The sequence below is a fragment of the Salvelinus alpinus genome, chromosome 14 (genome assembly GCF_045679555.1).
Source record: "Salvelinus alpinus chromosome 14, SLU_Salpinus.1, whole genome shotgun sequence".
In the NCBI taxonomy this organism is placed as follows: domain Eukaryota; kingdom Metazoa; phylum Chordata; class Actinopteri; order Salmoniformes; family Salmonidae; genus Salvelinus; species Salvelinus alpinus.
Window position 1 is genome coordinate 40,528,045 of NC_092099.1, and position 21,244 is coordinate 40,549,288.

Below are 21,244 nucleotides of genomic sequence, written 5' to 3' on the forward strand. Positions count from 1 at the left end.
TTGCAAAGAGATGTGCAATTCCTACTGAAATCCATGCAGGGTTTGATCATTTTTAATCACCCGCAATCTGCATTCAGAATGACTGCCAGGGTTGGAAAGACTAAGCTTTCTAAAGCATCTAATCTGGAACAACAATTTCAGTAACGGGCACAAAAAATCCAAGCAACGTATTGTATTAGTTGAGAAAATGTATGTCATCAATCAATGTACATGCAAAAACATAGATATTGAAATAAACAATTATTTAAGTCAACCTTCAATAGAGCATGCTGGGAAATGGGTGTGGTGTTGGTTAAACATGTTATTAATGCCAACACTGGTGTTATTTTACATAATTTTACATGAGTGTTAATTCAACTATTGCAGAGTTAAAGGTTATGTAGGCCCTTGATTGCCTTAAATATTACATTTTGAATGATAACATATTCGCTCAGGATGTCACTTGGTGAAGTCCATAGGACTGAAAATGGATGAATGCAACAACCATTTCTCTGTCATTAATTAACAAACGGCACTCTGCAATTCACATGAAAGGCAAAACACTCTGGGAAAAAGGCTTTACATCAATCAGTGTGTTAATTTAACACTTTCCAGTGTCTACACGGGTCCACACTTTCAGTGTTAATTTAACACTCTCAGTGTTGATTTAACACTGGATAATTTGCTGTGTAGGAATGTGTAGGTCTCTGACAAATATCTCCCAATCCTGTACCTGTGTGCACTGATCAAATGCAATGAGAGAAAATACTGAATATTCAGTGGTTCTGATCCACCATGCAGGAATACACAGATGGTCTTTCTACAGCTGAGAGATGATGACAATCATTCTACATAGCCCAGCACAAAACTACCAACCACATTTTGCTCATTATGGTGCTGTGGGGTCTGTGGAAAAGTTTGCAAAACTAAGACTTCAAGACATCAAACAGTCAGGTACGATAAAGTTTTAGATAATTAACCCATTTAATCCCAAATTTTTCCCAGACATGAAAATATCCAAATCAAGTGTCATTAGTAACCCTTTGAAGTAATCAATCATTCTTTTTTGAAATTTTAATGGAAAAGTAGGTGAAAAAGTGTGTTTTATGGTCGGTCACAATTGTGACCGGTGGGATAATGTTACGTATACTAAATTAACATATCTCTCCTATGCAGTTATCAAAGTTCTTATAAATCCCAACCCAGTTATTAACACATTTAAAACTCTGTCACTGGCAGTCCCCAGCATTGCCTCTAGAATGCCCCGTCACGTTCTAGTGTGACTATTTTACACATCAAAAACCCTTATACAACACGATATGAACACTGAGAGCAAAGACAAAAAAACAACCATCAGCGTATTTCAACATTGTTAATTTATTGTAACATACATTGTAACACTGTTACTTTAGTGCAATATTCATTGTAACATTGTCATTGTGACATTTTAGTGAAACATTCACTAACAACTGTATAGCAGTCGTGTGATTCATTCCCACTGAACATAAAGGTAACATTTAGGATAGAGGTAGCCTGTAGAATATGCATTCAAGTAGAGACCTACACTGAACATAAAGGTAACGTTTAGGATAGAGGTAGCCTGTAGAATATGCATTCAAGTAGAGGCCTACACTGAACAAAATACAATTATTTATATAAAAAGCGCCACTGCACAATGAGTGCTTATATATATATATATATATATATATATACACATCATAGAGGTAGGCTTCAGAACCAAGTGCAAGATTAGTTTGTGCATAACTATTTTAAACTGTGATGAGTCAGACCTACTGTCATACAGTATGTCTTGAATCAATTGACCTTCTTTTCCAAAAACATTTCAGTCATTTTGATTGTCTTTTTTGTCGACTTTTCCTTTCTTCCTAGAGTCCGTTGTACTGCTTCTCCTCACCCTTTATCGACTTTTCAATTTTTCTTTTATTGTCTTTTTCAGCCCTTTTTCATTCGCTCTTATCTCCTTTTCTACTGTCCATGGTATATCTTGAAGCACTCAATGTGCAGTGGCGCTTTGCATTTCTCACATGCATAGGTAGTACGTTTGTCACAATGACGACTTCTCTGGAACCGGTGCATCGTGTTGATTGGCCAGTGAGAAGCTTTGTCATATCTTGCCTGATCTTCAACAGTAGCAGCCAGTAAAGACCTCCTTCCGTGGCTCAGTGGTATCGTGCAAAACTTTTGCATATTTGGGCTGTATACTATGTGTTTTGGAATCACAGCGGTGGCAGGCCTCTTCGATCGTTTGAACACTCAATCTTTATTTTTGGCCACCTGCAGCTTTTCCCTTGGCTCTTCTGGCTGACCCCTATGGCTTGTAGAGGCCCTTGGCTCTTCTGACTGGACCCTCTGGCGGGTAGAGGCCCTTGGCTCTTCATTATCAACAATGGAGGGGGGTGGGGGAGGTTGTGGATGGGGGGTGAGGGGTAGGTCTTCATCACTGATAACATTGTTCCTGTCATGATCTGTTAGCATAGGTTCAGCATATGCATTCAACAGCCTGGCTGGCAAATGGCCTGTCCATAGTCCATATCTGACCCATCGCTATCACAATCACTCAGGACAGCATCTTTCTCATTTTGAGGGATAACTGCAATGTTGCATGCCTTGTCTGGGCAGTCACCTAGATCCAACATATCCCGAACTTGACTCAAAGTGAAACTAAAAGAAAGAACAGAGTAGAAAGTTAGGTAGAACAAGACCTATGTATGTGTATCAGTATGTGTATACCTAGATGCACTGTGATATCCCACGGGTCACTATTGTTGCCGTCAACATGTTTACACATTCTATGACCACACTGAACAAAGTTGAGTAATTGCAAATGCATGTATCAATACTAGACACCTTAAAGATGATGTGTACCAAAAATCTTTGTCCTATCTTTATGTTAACATACTTTACTAACCTTTTGTTTGGGAGCTTTGAATCAGCCATCCTCTTCTCATGGTGCAACCAGGAAGTAAACAGCTCTGGTCATGTGACAATTTACACTAAACATGTGACACTACACATCTTTCATTGAGACCCTTTATTATTTCAATATTTGCTGTAAATGCATTGATACGTCATTCAGTAAAAGATTTAGAGCCTTATAACTAAAAAGTTTTTTACGGTCACTATTGTGACCGATGGGATTAAATAGGTTAAGTATGACACGTCTTCAGTTGGTAGATGTATGCCAAACGCAGGGAGCTGTAGCTCCTGTAACTGATGTCTTAGTTAACCAGGTAGTGATATTTAAGTCTCTCCAATTACTGTAGATGAGAGTGGCACAACTCCAGACTCACAATGATTGATTAATAAAAGAATCATGTCAAGAGATGAAACAGCCATGCGAACTTAAATATCACTTAAGTCAAAACACAAAGGACTATATTCGGATGTTCCTATCAATTACATGAAAAGGAATGTTTGTAGCCTGCTGTAGCGGAGTTTATTTCTTTACAGGGCGATAACTGTAGTTAAACATGAGCCTTATCAATAACAGTTCCTCTACATAACAATAGGCATACTGTTCGTAGCATAGCACTGACTTATTAACACCTATCTAATAAAATAAAATCAGATGTTATTTGTCATACAACAGGTGAAATGCTTACTTATACAAGCCCTTAAATAACAATGCAGTTTTAAGAAAAATAAAAGTAAAAAAAATATTTACTAAATAAACTAAAGATTAAAAAAAATATATATATATATATATATAAAAGTAACACAATAAATTAACAATAACGAGTCTATATACAGGGAGCACTGGTACCGAGTCAATGTGCAGGGGTACAGGTTAGTCGAGGTTAGTCAGATGCTGAGCAGTTGCCTTACCAGGCGGTAATGCAACCAGTCAGGATGCTCTCGATGGTGCAGCTGTAGAACATTTTGAGGATCTGAGGACCCATGCCAAATCTTTTCAGTCTCCTGAGGGGGAATAGGCGTTGTCGTGCCCTCTTTACGACTGTCTTGGTGTGTTTGGACCATGAGAGTTTGTTGGGGATGTGGACACCAAGGAACTTGAAGCTCTCGACCTGCTCTAATACAGCCCCGTCGATGTGAATAGCGGCGTGCTCGGCCCTTCTTTACCTGTAGTCCACGATCATCTCACTTGTCTTGAACACGTTGAGGGAGAGGTTGTTGTTCTGGCACCACACTGTCAGGTCTCTGACCTCCTCCCTATAGGCTGTCTCATTGATGTCGGTGATCAGCAAACTTAATGATGGTGTTGGAGTCGTGCTTCGCCACACAGTTGTGGGTGAACAGATAGTACAGGAGGGGACTAAGCACGCACCCCTGAGGGTCCCCTGTGTTGAGGAGCAGCGTGACAGATGTGTTGTTGCCTACCCTTACCATCTGGGGGTGGCACATCAGGAAGTCCAGGAACCAGTTGCAGAGGGAGGTGTTTATTCCCAGGGGCCTTAGCTTAGTGATGAGCTTTGAGGGCACTATGGTGTTGAACACTGAGCTGTAGTCAATGAACAGCATTCTCACATAGGTGTTCCTTTTGTCCAGGTGGGAAAGGGAAATGTGGATTGCAATATAGATTGCATCATCTGTGGATCTGTTGGGGCGGTATGCAAATTGGAGTGGGTCTAGGGTTTCCGGGATGATGGTGTTGATGTGAGCCATGACCAGTCTTTCAAAGCACTTCATGGCTACAGATGTGAGTGCTACGAGTTGTTAGTCATTTACCCAGGTTATCTTGTCGTTCTTGGGTTCACGGACTATGGTTGTCTGCTTGAAACGTGCATAGAAGTAATTTTGCTCATCTGGTAGGCTCGTGTCAATGGTCAGCTCACACCTGGGTTACCCTTAGTAGTCTGTAATAGTTTGCAAGCCCTGCCACATCCGACCAGCATGAGAGCTGGTGTAGTAGGATCTGCCTTTGATGGTTCTTTGGAGGGCATAGCAGGATTTTTTATAAGTGTTCAGGTTAGGCTCCTTGAAAGCGGCAGCTCTACCTTTTAGCTCAGTGCAGATGTTGCCTGTAGTGCATGGCTTCTGGTTGGGGTATGTACGTATGGTCACTGTGGGGACAACGTCATCAATGCACATATTGATGAATCCGGTGACTGATGTGGTATACTCCTTAATGTCATCGGATGAATCCTGGAACATATTCCAGTCTGTGCTAGAAAAACAGTCCAGTAGCTTAGCATCTGGGTTATCTGACTGCTTCCGTATTGACCGAGTCACTGGTACTTCCTGCTTTAGTTTTTGCTTGTAAGCCGGAATCAGGGGGATATAATCATTGTCAGATTTTCCAAATGGAGGGCAAGGGAAAGCTTTTTACACGTCTCTGTGTGTGGAGTAAAGGTGGTCTAGAGTTTTTTTTCTCTGGTTGAAGGTGTTACATGCCAGTCGAAATGAAGTAAAACGGATGTACATTTTCCTGCATTAAGTCTCTGGCCACTAGGAGCACCGCCTATTGTTTGCATATGGCCTTATACAGCTAGTTGAGTGCAGTCTTAGTGCCAGCATCGGTTTGTGGTGGTAAATAGACAGCTACGAAAAATATAGATGAAAATTCTCTTGGTAAATAGTGTGGTCTACAGCTTATCATGAGGTACTCCACCTCAGGCGAGCAAAACCTTGAGACTTCCTTAAAATGTGATTTTGCGCACCAGCTGTTATTCACAAATAGACACACACTACCTGTCCTCGTCTTACTGGACGTAGCTGTTCTGTCTTGCCCATGCATGGAAAACCCAGCCAACTGTATATTATCCATGTCGTCGTTCAGCCACGACTTGGTGAAACATAAGCTATTACAGTTTTAATATCCTGTTGGTAGGATAGTCTCGAACGGAGCTCATCCAGTTTATTCTCCAGTGATTGCAAGTTGGCCAATAGGACGGATGGTAGAGGTGGGTTACACACTCGCCGGCGACTTTTCACAAGGCCCGAGATCTGCGTCTCCTGTATCGCCATCTCCTCTTCATGCGAATGACGGGGATTTGGGCCTGGTCTGGTAGCAACAGTACATTTTTAGTTTCCGACTCATTAAATATTAAATCTTCGTCCAGTTCGAGGTGAGTAGTCGCTTTTCTGATATCCAGAAGCTCTTTTTGGTCATAAGAGACGATGGCAGAAACATTATGTACAAAATAAGTTACAAACAATGTAAAAAAACACACAAAATAGCACAATTGGTTGCGTGCGGTTGGGTGGGTGGGTGATAGAATACAGGAAATGAGGGCTCACCCAGGTTCCAAAGCCATCAAGGGTCATATCCTAACCTAATGTTGCTGTGAAGAAATAACTGTTAATATCATTCTCAATTACAGAGAGTGCGGTGAGAGAGAGACTATTGCTGCCCAAGGGGCTGAGGATATCAAATGTTTTCCTATGAACAATAAGCTTACAAGGAGATAAGTGGGTCCACTCTATTCAATGCGACGGAAATCAGCATTTTTTTTTTTTTTTCTCCTTTCCATTAACTTAAAATAATATATGCAATGTCATTTTCTGGTGTGAGTCCACTTACTGCCAAAGTAAATCTTCAATCTCCGTTATCCCTATCCACATAGTATTTTAAATTAAAAACCATGGTGATATTTACACTCTTTGGAGGAGAGAATAGTGAGAAATCAGCTGGGACTGGGCTAGCTAATCCATCTATTTAATGTGCAATGAAAAGCCTTCTGGCTAAAATTTCATAAGCTATGTTCATTATAATTATCATTTTAAATCAGAGCTCCACCACCGGTATGTGGAATGATGAATTCTTGGAAGAAAATGATAGAAAATCAATCAGTAGGGATGCTCATTGAACTCTTCTGTTCTAGATTCGTAACGCTCATGCCTTGTGATTGCATATGTGCCAATGGATTCCTTTTCCAACCATGTTGATGATTAAGGTCACACATCGCTAGCTCTCCTTAGCGCATAATGTGTATTCTGCCTCTGACTTTGGAAACAAAAACAGACCTGTAGATGCTAAGAACCAAATCCTAACTTGAGACTGACCCAGTCATGCCAACATAAGACATACCACCACACTCTCTTGCAAGCTATTGTTTGGTATAGCCCTGGAAGGGAGACCAGCGGTGTTGCTGCTTAGTGAGGGCAGTAAGGGGCAATCATCCCTCTGGTCAAAGCAGACACCAATGCCTCAGGGCAGTGATCAGGGAAATCTTGTGGATTGGACAGTGAACCAAGGCCCTGACACTGAGTGGTTATAATTAAACCTCCCATGGTAGTGAGAGTAGGAGTGACAGCCCCAGTGTCATGGATGAATTCCAAACCTAGTCACCTTAACCTGGCCACATAATCAGCCTCCTCTTCTCCTCTCCACTTCTCCTCTCCTCATGATAATGGACCTACATTCATACAGTTCCTTGACTGTGTCCAGTTTGCTAATAATCACAGAAATGTAAGCTAGACAGACAGGGAGCATTGAAGATTCCAAAAACAATGAATAGAGGACAATTTTGACGATGAGTAAATATTTCACATTTTCAGTGCTGCTGTCCGGCCCTCGTTGAAGACCGAATGTGGCCTCCGGGGATAAATGAGTTTGACATTCCTGATTTATAAGGTCCGTCTGAAAGAGTACTATAATTGCCAGTTCATTTGTTCGAAGAACAGATCTAGGAAAACAATGGTGGGTGTATTTTAGGTTTGGAAAAAAGCCATGTAGCTTCCGACAACACATAAGAGAATATGGCTCCAAGAGTAGGCCTAAAATGAACTCACCACGCTAACTTCAATAGCATCAACAACCTTAAAACTACCCTCTTCTCAAATAACCTTTTCTCCCCCAGTGACCTTCAGGTCGTTGACATTTGAAATGTTGCTTACAGCCAGAAGGAGATTCTGCTCTGTATTTTCCTGCCCTTAGGACAGCGAAGGCAAATTGTTCAGATGACATATAAGAGCTGAGGTTCCATTTCATGGTTTCGTTGTCACCCATGAACATTGCCTCACTGCTCCAGTGAATACATCAGTATCATTTCCTTCTGTTCTCCACTCATTAGAGAATACCTGACATAGGCTTTACACCAGTGCCTGGTTTCCACTGAAATAACTAGAGCATCATGGGGTTGACCTGAACCATTCTGTGCTGGCTTGGATAAGTAATTTTTGATTTGATCCTATAGTGTGAATCAATTACTAGTGTGTTTGGGTAGAACATGTGAATGTAAAGAGTTGTATCATGCCCTGTCCTCACTTTGCAGAACCCCTGGATGGTAACTAGGTCTCATTAGTTGGTGTTTGTTTACTTGTTCTTTGTGTTTAGTCTCTTTATGAGTGGCCCCTTCTTCCCCCACACTGTGCTCTTGGTTTAAGGGCAGGAGACCGCTTAGAGTGTGGGTGGGCCAGTGATTCACTTTAGTTCACTTCTCAGAAAAATATCATATTTTGCAATATTTCTATGTTATTGTACTATTACGGTTTGCATCAGGAATAGTCTGTTTGTATTCTTTCTGAGAGGCAGTGGCATTCATGTTGTCCCTGTTAATGTATCTTTAAATGTCAACCAGATTAGCTGCAAGCCTTTTGGTCCATATGTCGTCTCGAATCTCCTCAACATTAATATACATTTAGATGTTGTTTTTTTCTTCCCAGTGGACATCAACAAACATCTACGATGAATAATAACTATATAACTAACTAGTTGGAGCATAGTTTCACTATCCAAATAAAGTGTGACCCAAAACTGAGACGTGCATTGAGCACAAATCCAATGTAAATCACATAGAGAATTTAGATATGCACATTTGTGAGAGAGAGAGCAGAGTAATGTCATCAAAATGCAATGAAATGGAGGCTATCACTTCAATAAACTTGCGAGTATTAATACATCAAATTCAAAACCTCTTACTGTACTATACAATTCCCATACATCAGCCTCAAGCGGTGATGACTGGGGCTGGGGCCAATTCACAACAACTTACATTTAGAAAAAAAACACAAAACACAGCAGCACAGCAATCACAAAAAAGTCAAATTAATGTAAGGGAAGAAATAGTAACAGAATTTGTGTTAGGGGAGGTTTCTAGATGGACTATCATTATGAAAACGTTGTAGTGCCATTCACATAAATATAATTCATTTTCGTTATTTTAGAAGGTATTGTATGTTGCAACTCAATAACAGCTGGCTATAATCCAGCTTCCTGGAAGATAATTATCTGATTATAACCAGTGTTTTTATGTTGCCTATAATAATTGGTTTGGCAATAGCACTATTTCATAATCTAACTGTGTTTACACTACTGAAAAACAAACCAGAATAGGAATTATTGATTTATGGTCATTACAATACATTATACAGTTTATTCTGAAGTACAGAGGCTCAAAATGCATTTAAGCATGTTGTATTACTAAATAGAATATTCTTACAGGGTATCAATTCATTCTCTTCGTGACTTTTGGTGGCATAGCCCTTATGTGTTGTCTGTGTTTGTACTGACTCAAAGCACACTGGAAGGCCGAACACGCCCCCATTCACAACGACGGGGCTGTAGTGGAGTGGGTCGAGTTTCAAGGTCCTTGGTGTCCACATCACCAGCAAACTATCATGGTCAAAACACACCAAGAAAGTCGTGAAGAGGGCACGACAACGCCTTTTCCCATCAGGAGACTGAACAGATTTGGCATGGGGCCCCAGATCCTTAAAAAGTTCTACAGCTGCACCATCGAGAGCATCCTGACCGGTTGCATCACCGCCTGATATGACAACTGCTCAGCATCCGACCGTAAGGCTCTTCAGAGGGTAGTGCGTACAGCCCAGTACATCACAGGGGCCAAGCTTCCTGCCATCCAGGACCTACTTTATATACTAAGTAGAGTCAGAGGAAGGCCCAAAAAATTGTCAAAGACTCGAGTCACCCAAATCATAGACTGTTCTCTCTGCTACCACGCTGCAAGGGGTCCTGGAGCGCCAAGTCTAGGTCCATAAGACTGATGAACAATTAATAAAATGGCCACCCGGACTATTTGCATTGACATCCCCCCTGTATATAGCCTCATTATTGTTATTTTATTGTGTTACTTTATTATTATTATATATATTTCTTTAACTTTATTTAGTACATTTTTTAAAACTCTATTTTCTTAAAACTGCATTGTTGTTTAAGGGTTCGTAAGTAAGCTTTTCACGGTAAGGTCTACACCTGTTGTAGTCGGCGCATGTGATAAATACAATTTGATTTGATACGCGCCGACAACATCTACTCTGTCGAAAAACAGCAGGGGGTTAATGTAGGCGTTAGTACTTTGATGTCACTCCATTGTTCCATGACATCATCCTGGCAGGTTATACAATTTGCTCTTTTTTAATTAAGGGCTTCAGGTGCCAAGATGGATATGTTGTCCTTTATAATACTAATAGAGGGGGAGAGGAAAAGAGAGAAAATAGTAACTGTTAGAGCATATGTTGGGAGATAGGGGATGAAATACAGAACAGTGCGCCTGCTTCATGTTTACAAACAGAAGCTCAACCAGTAAGTACCCGTGAAACGCTCCGTAGCAAAATGGTCCACTATGTAGAGAAATGGTCCACTATGTAGAGAAATGGTCCACTATGTAGAGAAATGGAGGCTATACTGCAGGACTACTTTTCTAGGTCTGACTGGAATATGTTCCGGGACTCTGCCAATAGCATTGACGAGCTAAGCACCTCCGTTACCGGCTTCATCAGGAAATGCATCGCCGACGTTGTCTCCACAGTGAAGGTTTGCTGCTTACCCAATCAAAAGCCTTGGATTAACACATAGGTACAGAGTTACCACAACACACAGGGCTGTCGCAGCCAACCCCGAGGTTATGGCTGAGGACACAAACACATACAGGTCCCGCTCTCCAAGTCCAAAATGAGTAAGCCTTTTAATCTGGTCAACAATCGCAAGGGCGCGGGGCAGGACGGTATTCCAGGGCGTGTTCTTAGAGCATGTGCAGACCAGCTGGCAGGCATCTTCACGGTCATTTCAACTCCTCCTTGTCCCAGTCTGTGATCCCCACTCACTGACCACCATGATTCCTGTTCCCAATAACTGTAAGTCTACCTGCCAAAATGACCTTGTAGCATTCACATCTGTAATCATAAAGTGCTTTGAAAGGCAGGTCATGGCTCACATCAACTCCATCATCCCAGACACCCTAGACCCACTCCAACTTGCATACCACCCCAACAGATCTAAAGACGATACATTTACATTTTTACATTTAAGTCATTTAGCAGACGCTCTTATCCAGAGCGACTTACAAATTGATACCATTTCAATTGCACTCCACACTGCCCTCTGCCACCTGGACAAGAGGAATACCTATGTGAGAATGCTGTTCACCGACTACAGCTCCCTCTGCAACTGGATCCTGGGGCCAATCCCAGGTGGGGAGAGTAGGCAACAACGCTGACCCTCAACACGGGGGCCCCCACAGGTGTGTATGTTCAGCCCCCTCCTGTACTCCCTCTTTACCCACGACTGTGTGGCCATGCATGACGCCAACTCCATCATCAAGTTTGCTGACGACACGATGGTAATGACTGAGCCTCCAGCCAACCGAGACATGGACTGTTCCCCATGCTCTCGTCTGCAGGCGGTACCAGTGCATTAAGGCTCAGACCAACAGACTCCTAAACAGCTTCTATCCCCTGGCCATAAAACTGTTAAATGCCTAACAACTACTGCCCTCTCTCTCCCACAGACTATCCACACTGACTCTTTGGTCATCCACAGGTCTCTTCCCACTCAGAAACACATACTGTACCTTCATTGTCACTCTTATTCACATGCACACAAATATACTCACATACATACAATCACATACACCATCACACACACTCATTACTGACGCCACACACCCACACGCACACACCCCCCCACACTGCTGCTAAATGATTATTGATTCGATTTATTACTACCAATACGCTGTTGTTAATTGATTATTGATCGCCTTTACCATTAGTACAAGCATTTCGCTACACTCGCATTAACATCTGCTAACCATGTGTATGTGACAAATAAAATTTGATTTGATTTGATATCTATCTATTTATCCTGCTACTGCTCACTATTACTCCTGTTTACATCTATACTCAGCAAAAAAAGAAATGTTCTTTTTTCAGGACCCTGTCTTTCAAAGATAAGAAGTAAAAATCCAAGTAACTTCACAGATCTTCATTGTAAAGGGTTTAAACACTGTTTCCCATGTTTTTTAGTTTTTTTTCCTACTGTATTATTGACTGTATGTTTTGTTTATTCCATGTGTAACTCTGTGTTGTTGTATGTGTCGAATTGCTATGCTTTATCTTGGCCAGGTCGCAGTTGCAAATGAGAACTTGTTCTCAACTAGCCTACCTGGTTAAATAAAGGTGAAAAAAACAAACAAAAAAAACATAAACAATTAATGCACATGCACCTGTGGAATGGTCGTTAAGACACTAACAGCTTACAGATGGTGGGCAATTAAGGTCACAGTTATGAAAACTTAGGACACTAAAGAGGCCTTTCTACTGACTCTGAAAAACACCAAAAGAAAGATGCCCAGGGTCCCTGCTCATCTGCGTGAACATGCCTTAAGCATGCTACAAGGAGGCATGAGGACTGCAGATGTGGCCAGGGCAATAAATTGCAATGTCCGTACTGTGAGACGCCTAAGACAGCGCTACAGGGAGACAGGACGGACAGCTGATTGTTCTCGCAGTAACAGACCACGTGTAACAACACCTGCACAGGATCGGTACATCTGAACATCACACCTGCGGGACAGGTACCAGCTTGCAACAACAACTGCCCGAGTTACACCAGGAATGCAAAATCCCTCCATCAGTGCTCAGACTGTCCGCAATAGGCTGAGAGAGGCTGGACTGAGGGCTTGTAGGCCTGTTGTAAGGCAGGTCCTCGCCAGATATCACCGGCAACAACGTCGCCTATGGGAACAAACCCACCGTCGCTGGACCAGACAGGACTGGCAAAAAGTGGTCTTCACTGACGAGTTGCGGTTTTGTCTCACCAGGGGTAATGGTCGGATTCACATTTATCCTCGAAGGAATGAGCGTTACACCGAGGCCTGTACTCTGGAGCGGGATCGATTTGGAGGTGGAGGGTCCGTCATGGTCTGGGGCAGTGTGTCACAGCATCATCGGCAGGTAGCCCTAGTGGTTAGAGCGTTGGACTAGTAACCGAAAGGTTGCAAGATCGAATCCCCGAGCTGACAAAGTAAAAATCTCTTGTTCTACCTATGAATAAGGCAGTTAACCCACCGTTCCTAGGCTGTCATTGAAAATAAGAATTTGTTCTTAACTGACTTGCCTAGTTAAATAAAGGTAAAATATTTTTCTAAATCATCGGACTTAGCTTGTTGTCATTGCAGGCAAGCTCAATGCTGTGCGTTACAGGGAAGACATCCTTCTCCCTCATTTGGTACCCTTCCTGCAGGCCCATCCTGACATGACCGTCCAGCATGACAATGCCACCAGCCATACTGCTCGTTCTGTGTGGGATTTCCTGCAAGACAGGAATGTCAGTGTTCTGCCATGGCCAGCGAAGAGCCCGGCTCTCAATCCCATTGAGCACGGCTGCGACCTGTTGGATCGGAGGGTGAGGGCTAGGGCCATTCCCCCCAGAAATGTCTGGGAATTTGCAGGTGCCTTAGTGGAAGAGTGGGGTAACATCTCACAGCAATAACTGGCAAATCTGGTGCAGTGTCACGTTCCTGACCTATTTTTATGTTATTTTGATTATGTTTAGTTGGTCAGGGCGTGAGTTGGGGTGGGCATTGTATGTTGTATGTGTTTGGTTAGTCTATGGGTGTTGTATGTGTATGGGATAGTGTTTGTTAGGTTGTCTAGTTATGTCTATGGCTGCCTAGATTCGGTCTCAATCAGAGACAGCTGTCATTCATTTGTCTCTGATTGGGAGCCATATTTAAGGTAGCCATAGGCAGTAGGCTTTTGTGGGTGTTTGTTACCTGTCTCTGTGTTTGTGTTCTGCACCAGATAGGTCTGTCTCGGTTTTCACGGTTTGTTATTTTGTTATTTGTTAAGTGTTCACGGTTATTGTTTAATTAAACATGTTGAGCACTGGCTACGCTGCATTTTGGTCCTCTCCTTCATCCCAAGAAGAAAACCGTTACATGCAGTCCATGAGGAGATGCACTGCAGTACTTAATGCAGCTGGTGGCCACACCAGATACTGATTGTTACTTTTGATTTTGACCCCCCTTTGTTCAGGGAACTAGTTCAGTTTATGTCTCAGTTGTTGAATCTTGTTATGTTCATACAAATATTTACATATGTTAAGTTTTCTGAAAATAAACGCAGCTGACAGTGAGAGGACGTTTCTTTTTTTGCTGAGTTTATATATTACCGTTAGTATATTACCATAAGTATTTATATATTCCTGTTATCAGTCACCTTACAGCCATGTTTACATTTATATCCTGCTGCCAGTCACTTTTTATGTATAAACATACCTCAACCACTCCAGTACCCCTGCACATGGTACTGGCACTGATCTGTTTATACTTGCATTCTTGTCTTTCTTCAACTGATAACATACTTCTTATGTGTTTTTTTATTACATTTTCTATTATTATTTTGTTATTATCACTGCACAGCAAAATCAATGGTGTACATTTAACTCCGAAAGTGTTAAATATACACTATTTTCAGTGAACATATGAGTCCCACTGAAATGGTGTTAAAATAACACTTTTGCCATCCTTTTTGGGTGGGTTTTAACACTGTATGGTGTAAAGTCTAATTTGCGTATTTCACAGGGTGCATTTTTGCCTAGTAAATTGTCGAATTACAACCCATGACTGTATTTGTTAGAGCCTGTGTCTTTCACCAAGTGAGTATCTAGGCAAATGCTGTCATTAATATTAACCTCTACGTAACTACATATATCAAAAAGCCTTACTTTGATAGCTGAAATTTATTCTAACACTGTCACGTTCCTGACCTATTTTTATGTTATTTTGATTATGTTTAGTTGGTCAGGGCGTGAGTTGGGGTGGGCATTGTATGTTGTGTGTGTTTGGTTAGTCTATGGGTGTTGTATGTGTATGGGATAGTGTTTGTTAGGTTGTCTAGTTATGTCTATGGCTGCCTAGATTGGGTCTCAATCAGAGACAGCTGTCATTCATTTGTCTCTGATTGGGAGCCATATTTAAGGTAGCCATAGGCAGTAGGCTTTTGTGGGTGTTTGTTTCCTGTGTCAGTGTTTGGACCACACAGGACTGTTTTGAGGTATGTCACGTTTGTTGTTTTGTAGTTTGTAGTGTTTTCTTGTTATTTACATTAAACATGTACAATTATCAATCCGCATCTTGGTCCGATCCATGCTCCTCCTCGTCTGAGGAGGAGAACGACTTTGACAGCCATTACAGAAACACCCACCACAACAGGACCAAGCGGATTGAGGAAGGAGGGCAAGAACTAAAGCAATGGAGAGAGGAGGAATGGAGTTGGGAGCAAATTTTCAATGGAGAAGGACCCTGGGCTAAGGTGGGAGAGAATCGCCGCTCTCGGGAGGAGAAGGAGGCAGCCACAGCCCAGGAGCGCTAGTATGAGGAGGCAGCACGTATGAGAGGCTGGAAGCCCGAGAGGCTCACCCAAAAATTTCTTGGGGGGGGGTGGCTAAAGGGGAGTGTGGCGAAGCCGGGTAGGATACCTGAGCCAACTCCCCGGGCTTGCCGTGGAGTGAGAGGGCGTCGTACTGGTCAGACACCGTGTTATGCGGTAAAGCGCACGGTGTCCCCAGTACGCGTGCTTAGCCCAGTGCGGGCTATTCCACCTTGCCGCACTGGGAGGGCTAGGTTGGGCATCGAGCCGGATGCCATGAAGCCGGCCCAACGTATCTGGCCTCCAGTACGTCTCCTCGGGCCGGCGTACATGGCACCAGCCTTACAGGTGGTGTCCCCGGTTCGCCTGCATAGCCCAGTGCGGGCTATTCCACCTCGCCGCACTGGCAGGGCTACGGGGACCATTCAACCTGGTAAGGTAGGGGAGGCTCGGTGCTCAAGAGCACGTGTCCTCCTTCACGGTCCGGTATATCCGGCGCCACCTTCCCACCCCAGTCCAGTACCACCAGTGCCTACACCACGCACCAGGCTTCCAGTGCATCTCCAGAGCCCTGTTCCTCTTCCACGCACTCTCCCTATGGTGCGTGTCTCCAGCCCAGTGCCTCCAGTTCCGGCACCACGCACCAAGCCTCCTGTGCGTCTCCAGAGCCCGGTACGCACTGTTCCTTCTCCCCGCACTCGCCCTAAGGTGCGTGCCCTCAGCCCGGTACCTCCAGTTCCGGTACCACGCACCAGGCCTAGAGTGCGCCACGAGAGTCCAGTGTGCCCTGTTGTTGTTCCCCGCACTAGCCTGAAGGTGCGTGTCCTTAGCCCGGTACCTCCAGTTCCGGTACCACGCACCAGGCCTACAGTGCGTCTCAGCCGGCCAGAGTCTGCCGTCTGCCCAGCGGCGCCTGAACTGCCCGTCTGCCCAGCGGCGCCTGAACTGCCCGTCTGCCCAGCGGCGCCTGAACTGCCCGTCTGCCCAGCGGCGCCTGAACTGCCCGTCTGCCCAGCGGCGCCTGAACTGCCCGTCTGCCCAACGCCGTCTGAACTGTCCGTCTGCCATGAGCCTGCAAAGCCGCCCGTCTGCCATGAGCCTGCAAAGCCGCCCGTCTGCCATGAGCCTACAGAGCCGTCCGCCAGACAGGAGCCGCTAGAGCCGTCCGCCAGACAGGAGCCGCTAGAGCCTTCCGCCAGACCGGATCAGCCAGGATCCGCCAGCCAGTCCGGAGCTGCCGTCCCTCAGCCCGGAGCTGCCGTCCCTCAGCCCGGAGCTGCCGTCCCTCAGCCCGGAGCTGCCGTCCCTCATCCCGGTGCTGCCCCTTATCCCGGTGCTGCCCCTTATCCCGATGCTGCCCCTTCAGTTAGGTGGGTTTAGTTGGAGGGTGGTCATTGGGTGGGGGATACGGAAGCGGGGAGTGACTATGGTGGTGTGGGGACAGCGTCCAGAGCCGGAGCCACCACCGTGGACAGATGCCCACCCAGACCCTCCCCTAGACTTTTGGTGGTGCGTTCGGAGTACGCACCTTGAGGGGGGGGTTATGTCACGTTCCTGACCTATTTTTATGTTATTTTGATTATGTTTAGTTGGTCAGGGCGTGAGTTGGGGTGGGCATTGTATGTTGTGTGTGTTTGGTTAGTCTATGGGTGTTGTATGGGATAGTGTTTGTTAGGTTGTCTAGTTATGTCTATGGCTGCCTAGATTGGGTCTCAATCAGAGACAGCTGTCATTCATTTGTCTCTGATTGGGAGCCATATTTAAGGTAGCCATAGGCAGTAGGCTTTTGTGGGTGTTTGTTTCCTGTGTCAGTGTTTGGACCACACAGGACTGTTTTGAGGTATGTCACGTTTGTTGTTTTGTAGTTTGTAGTGTTTTCTTGTTATTTACATTAAACATGTACAATTATCAATCCGCATCTTGGTCCGATCCATGCTCCTCCTCGTCTGAGGAGGAGAACGACTTTGACAGCCATTACAAACACAGTGGTCTTAGGAAACTCGTAATTTAAAGACCACATCAACCTTGCAAATCACATTATGCCGGCAAATGTAACGGTGGTCCTCCTCCTCTTCAACCGAAAAGGAGGAGTATTGAGGGAACCAAGGCGCAGCGGGTTGTGAACACATAATATTTATTAAAGACAAGACGAAAACACGAACTTCACTATAAACTAACAAAACAACAAACGGAGTAGACAGACCTGAACGACGAACTTACATTAAACACGAGAACGCACGAACAGGGAAAATAGCCTACACATAAAAATGACGATGTACAACACAAACCGAACAGTCCCGTATGGTGCGACAAACACTGACACAGGAGACAACCACCAACAACGAACACAGTGAAACAACCTACCTAAATATGACTCTTAATTAGAGGAACGCAAAACACCTGCCTCTAATTAAGAGCCATAACAGGCAACCCTAAACCAACATAGAAACACACAACATAGAATGCCCACCCAAACTCACGTCCTGACCAACTAACACATACAACAAACTAACCGAAATAGGTCAGGAACGTGACATAACCCCCCCCTTAAGGTGCGAACTCCGGGCGCACCAGCAGAAAGTCTAGGGGAGGGTCCGGGTGGGCATCTGACCACGGTGGTGGCTCAGGCTCTGGACGAGGTCCCCACCCCACCATAGTCAATCCCAGCTTACGTTTACCCCTTATCATGACCACCCTCTTATTTCACCCACCTAATTTAAGGGGCAACACCAAGATAAAGGACAGCTCCGGGACAAGGTAGCTCAGGACAGAGAAATAGCTCAGGACAGAGGGATAGCTCAGGATAGAGAGGTAGCTCAGGATAAAGAGGTAGCTTAGGATAGAGGGGCAACTCCGGACTGAAGGGCAGCTCCGGACAGAGAGACAGCTCTGGACTGAGGGGCAGTTCTGGATTACTAGCCGCTTCTGGCTGAGGGGCAGCTCATGGCTGACCGACGGCTCTGGACGCTCATGGCAGGCTGACGGCTCTGGACGCTCATGGCTCGCTGACGGCTCTGGCTGCTCATGGCTCGCTGACGGCTCTGGCTGCTAATGGCTCACTGGCGGCTCTGGCAGATCCTGTCTGGTTGGCGGCTCTGGCAGATCCTGTCTGGTTGGCGGCTCTGGCAGATCCTGTCTGGTTGGCGGCTCTGGCAGATCCAGTCTGGTTGGCGGCTCTGGCAGATCCAGTCTGGTTGGCGGCTCTGGCAGATCCAGTCTGGTTGGCGGCTCTGGCAGATCCAGTCTGGTTGGCGGCTCTGGCAGATCCAGTCTGGTTGGCGGCTCTGGCAGATCCAGTCTGGTTGGCGGCTCTGGCAGATCCAGTCTGGTTGGCGGCTCTGGCAGATCCTGTCTGGTTGGCGGCTCTGGCAGATCCTGTCTGGTTGGCGGCTCTGGCAGATCCTGTCTAGTTGGCGGCTCTGGCAGATCCTGTCTGACGAATGGCTCTAGCGGCTCCTGACTGACTATCGGCTCTGACGGCTCGGGACAGACGGGCGGCTCTAATGGCTCGGGACAGACGGACGGCTCAGATGGCGCTGGGGAGACGGATGGCTCAGATGGCGCTGGGGAGACGGATGGCTCAGATGGCGCTGGGGAGACGGATGGCTCAGATGGCGCTGGGGAGACGGATGGCTCAGATGGCGCTGCGGAGACGGATGGCTCAGATGGCGCTGCGGAGACGGATGGCTCAGACGGCGCTGGGGAGACGGATGGCTCAGATGGCGCTGAGGAGACGGATGGCTCAGATGGCGCTGCGGAGACGGATGGCTCAGACTGATCCTGTCTAGCGGAAGGCTTTGGCTGCTCCTGTCTGGCGGAAGGCTCTGTAGGCTCATGGCAGACGGGCGGCTTTGCAGGCTCATGGCAGACGGGCAGTTCATGCGGCGCTTGGCAGACGGACAGTTCAGGCGCCGTTGGGCAGACGGCAGACTCTGGCCGGCTGAGACGCACTGTAGGCCTGGTACGTGGTGCCGGAACTGGAGGCACCGGACTGGAGACACGCACTTCAAGCCTAGTGCGGGGAGCAGGGACAGGGCACACTGACCTCTCGAAGCGCACTATAGGCCTGGTGCGTGGTACCGGCACTGGTGGCACCGGGCTGAGTGCACGCACATCAGGACGAGTACGGGGAGAAGGAACAGTGCGTACAGGGCTCTGGAGACGCACAGGAGGCTTAGTGCGTGTTGTCGGAACTGGAGGCACCGAACTGGATACACGCACCATAGGAAAAGTGCGTGGAGGAGGAACAGGGCTCTGGAGACGCACTGGAAACCTGGTGCGTAGTGGAGGCACTGGTGGTACTGGGCTGGGGCGGGGAGGTAGCGCCGGAAATACCGGACCGTGCAAGCGTACTGGCTCTCTTGAGCATTGAGCCTGCCCAACCTTACCTGGTTGAATGCTCCCGGTCGCCCGACCAGTGCGGGGAGGTGGAATAACCCGCACCGGGCTATGTAGGCGAACCGGGGAAACCATGCGTATGGCAGGTGCCGTGTATGCCGGCCCGAGGAGACGCACTGGAGACCAGACGCGTTGAGCCGGCCTCATGACACCTGGCTCAATGCCCAATCTAGCCCTACCAGTGCGGGGAGGTGGAATAACCCGCACCGGGCTATGCACACGTACAGGAGACACCGTGCGCTCTACTGCGTAACACGGTGTCTGCCCGTACTCCCGCTCTCCACGGTTAGCCTGGTAAGTGGGCGCAGGTCTCCTACCTGCCCTTGGCCCACTACCTCTTAGCCACCCCCCAAGAAATTTTTGGGTGGTACTCACGGGCTTTTCGGGCTTCCGTGCTAGACGCGTCCCCTCATAACTCCGGTTCCCTTCTCCGGTTGCCTCTGCTCTCCTCAGTGCCTCCAGCTGTTCCCATGGGAGGCGATCTCTTCCAGCCAGGATCTCCTCCCATGTGTAGCAACCTTTACCGTCCAATACATCGTCCCAAGTCCATTCCTCCTTCTTGCGCTGTCCCTTACTCCGTTTACACCGCTGCTTGGTTCTGGTTATTTGGTGGGTGGTTCTGTAACGGTGGTCCTCCTCCTCTTCAACCGAAAAGGAGGAGTATTGAGGGAATCAAGGCGCAGCGGGTTGTGAACACATAATATTTATTAAAGACAAGACGAAAACACGAACTTCACTATAAACTAACAAAACAACAAACGGAGTAGACAGACCTGAACGACGAACTTACATTAAACACGAGAACGCACGAACAGGGAAAATAGCCTACACATAAAAATTACGATGTACAACACAAACCGAACAGTCCCGTATGGTGCGACAAACACTGACACAGGAGACAACCACCCACAACGAACACAGTGAAACAACCTACCTAAATATGACTCTTAATTAGAGGAACGCAAAACACCTGCCTCTAATTAAGAGCCATACCAGGCAACCCTAAACCAACATAGAAACACACAACATAGAATGCCCACCCAAACTCACGTCCTGACCAACTAACACATACAACAAACTAACCGAAATAGGTCAGGAACGTGACAGCAAAGTGATGTGTAATTCCTTTTGGAATTCAGCCAGTGTTAGGATATCCAACGCTTGAAATGTTGCAACTTGCATTCAGACCGACTGTAAGGGTTAGGAAAGTTTATAAGAAGACTACCTAAACCATTTAAACTGGAACAACCATTTCAGTAACTGATTGGATTCATTAATTATTTTTTTTGAATAATCTTTGTGTAGCATAAAATTAATGAATCAATTATTGTGCATG

At 45.8% G+C, this 21,244-nt stretch overlaps 1 protein-coding gene and 1 long non-coding RNA gene across 2 annotated transcripts in view; both read right to left on the reverse strand.

Annotated features, from left to right (window-relative positions):
* The window catches only part of LOC139538915 (low-density lipoprotein receptor-related protein 1B-like), a 555,698-nt gene that overhangs the window by 342,125 nt on the left and 192,329 nt on the right, over positions 1-21,244 (reverse strand). The window lies entirely within an intron of this gene.
* LOC139538914 (uncharacterized) lies at positions 1,338-2,963 on the reverse strand. Its single transcript, XR_011667828.1, has 2 exons — positions 2,909-2,963; positions 1,338-2,661 (listed from the first exon to the last, which is right to left on the reverse strand). It is a non-coding gene; the product is annotated as an uncharacterized lncRNA (long non-coding RNA).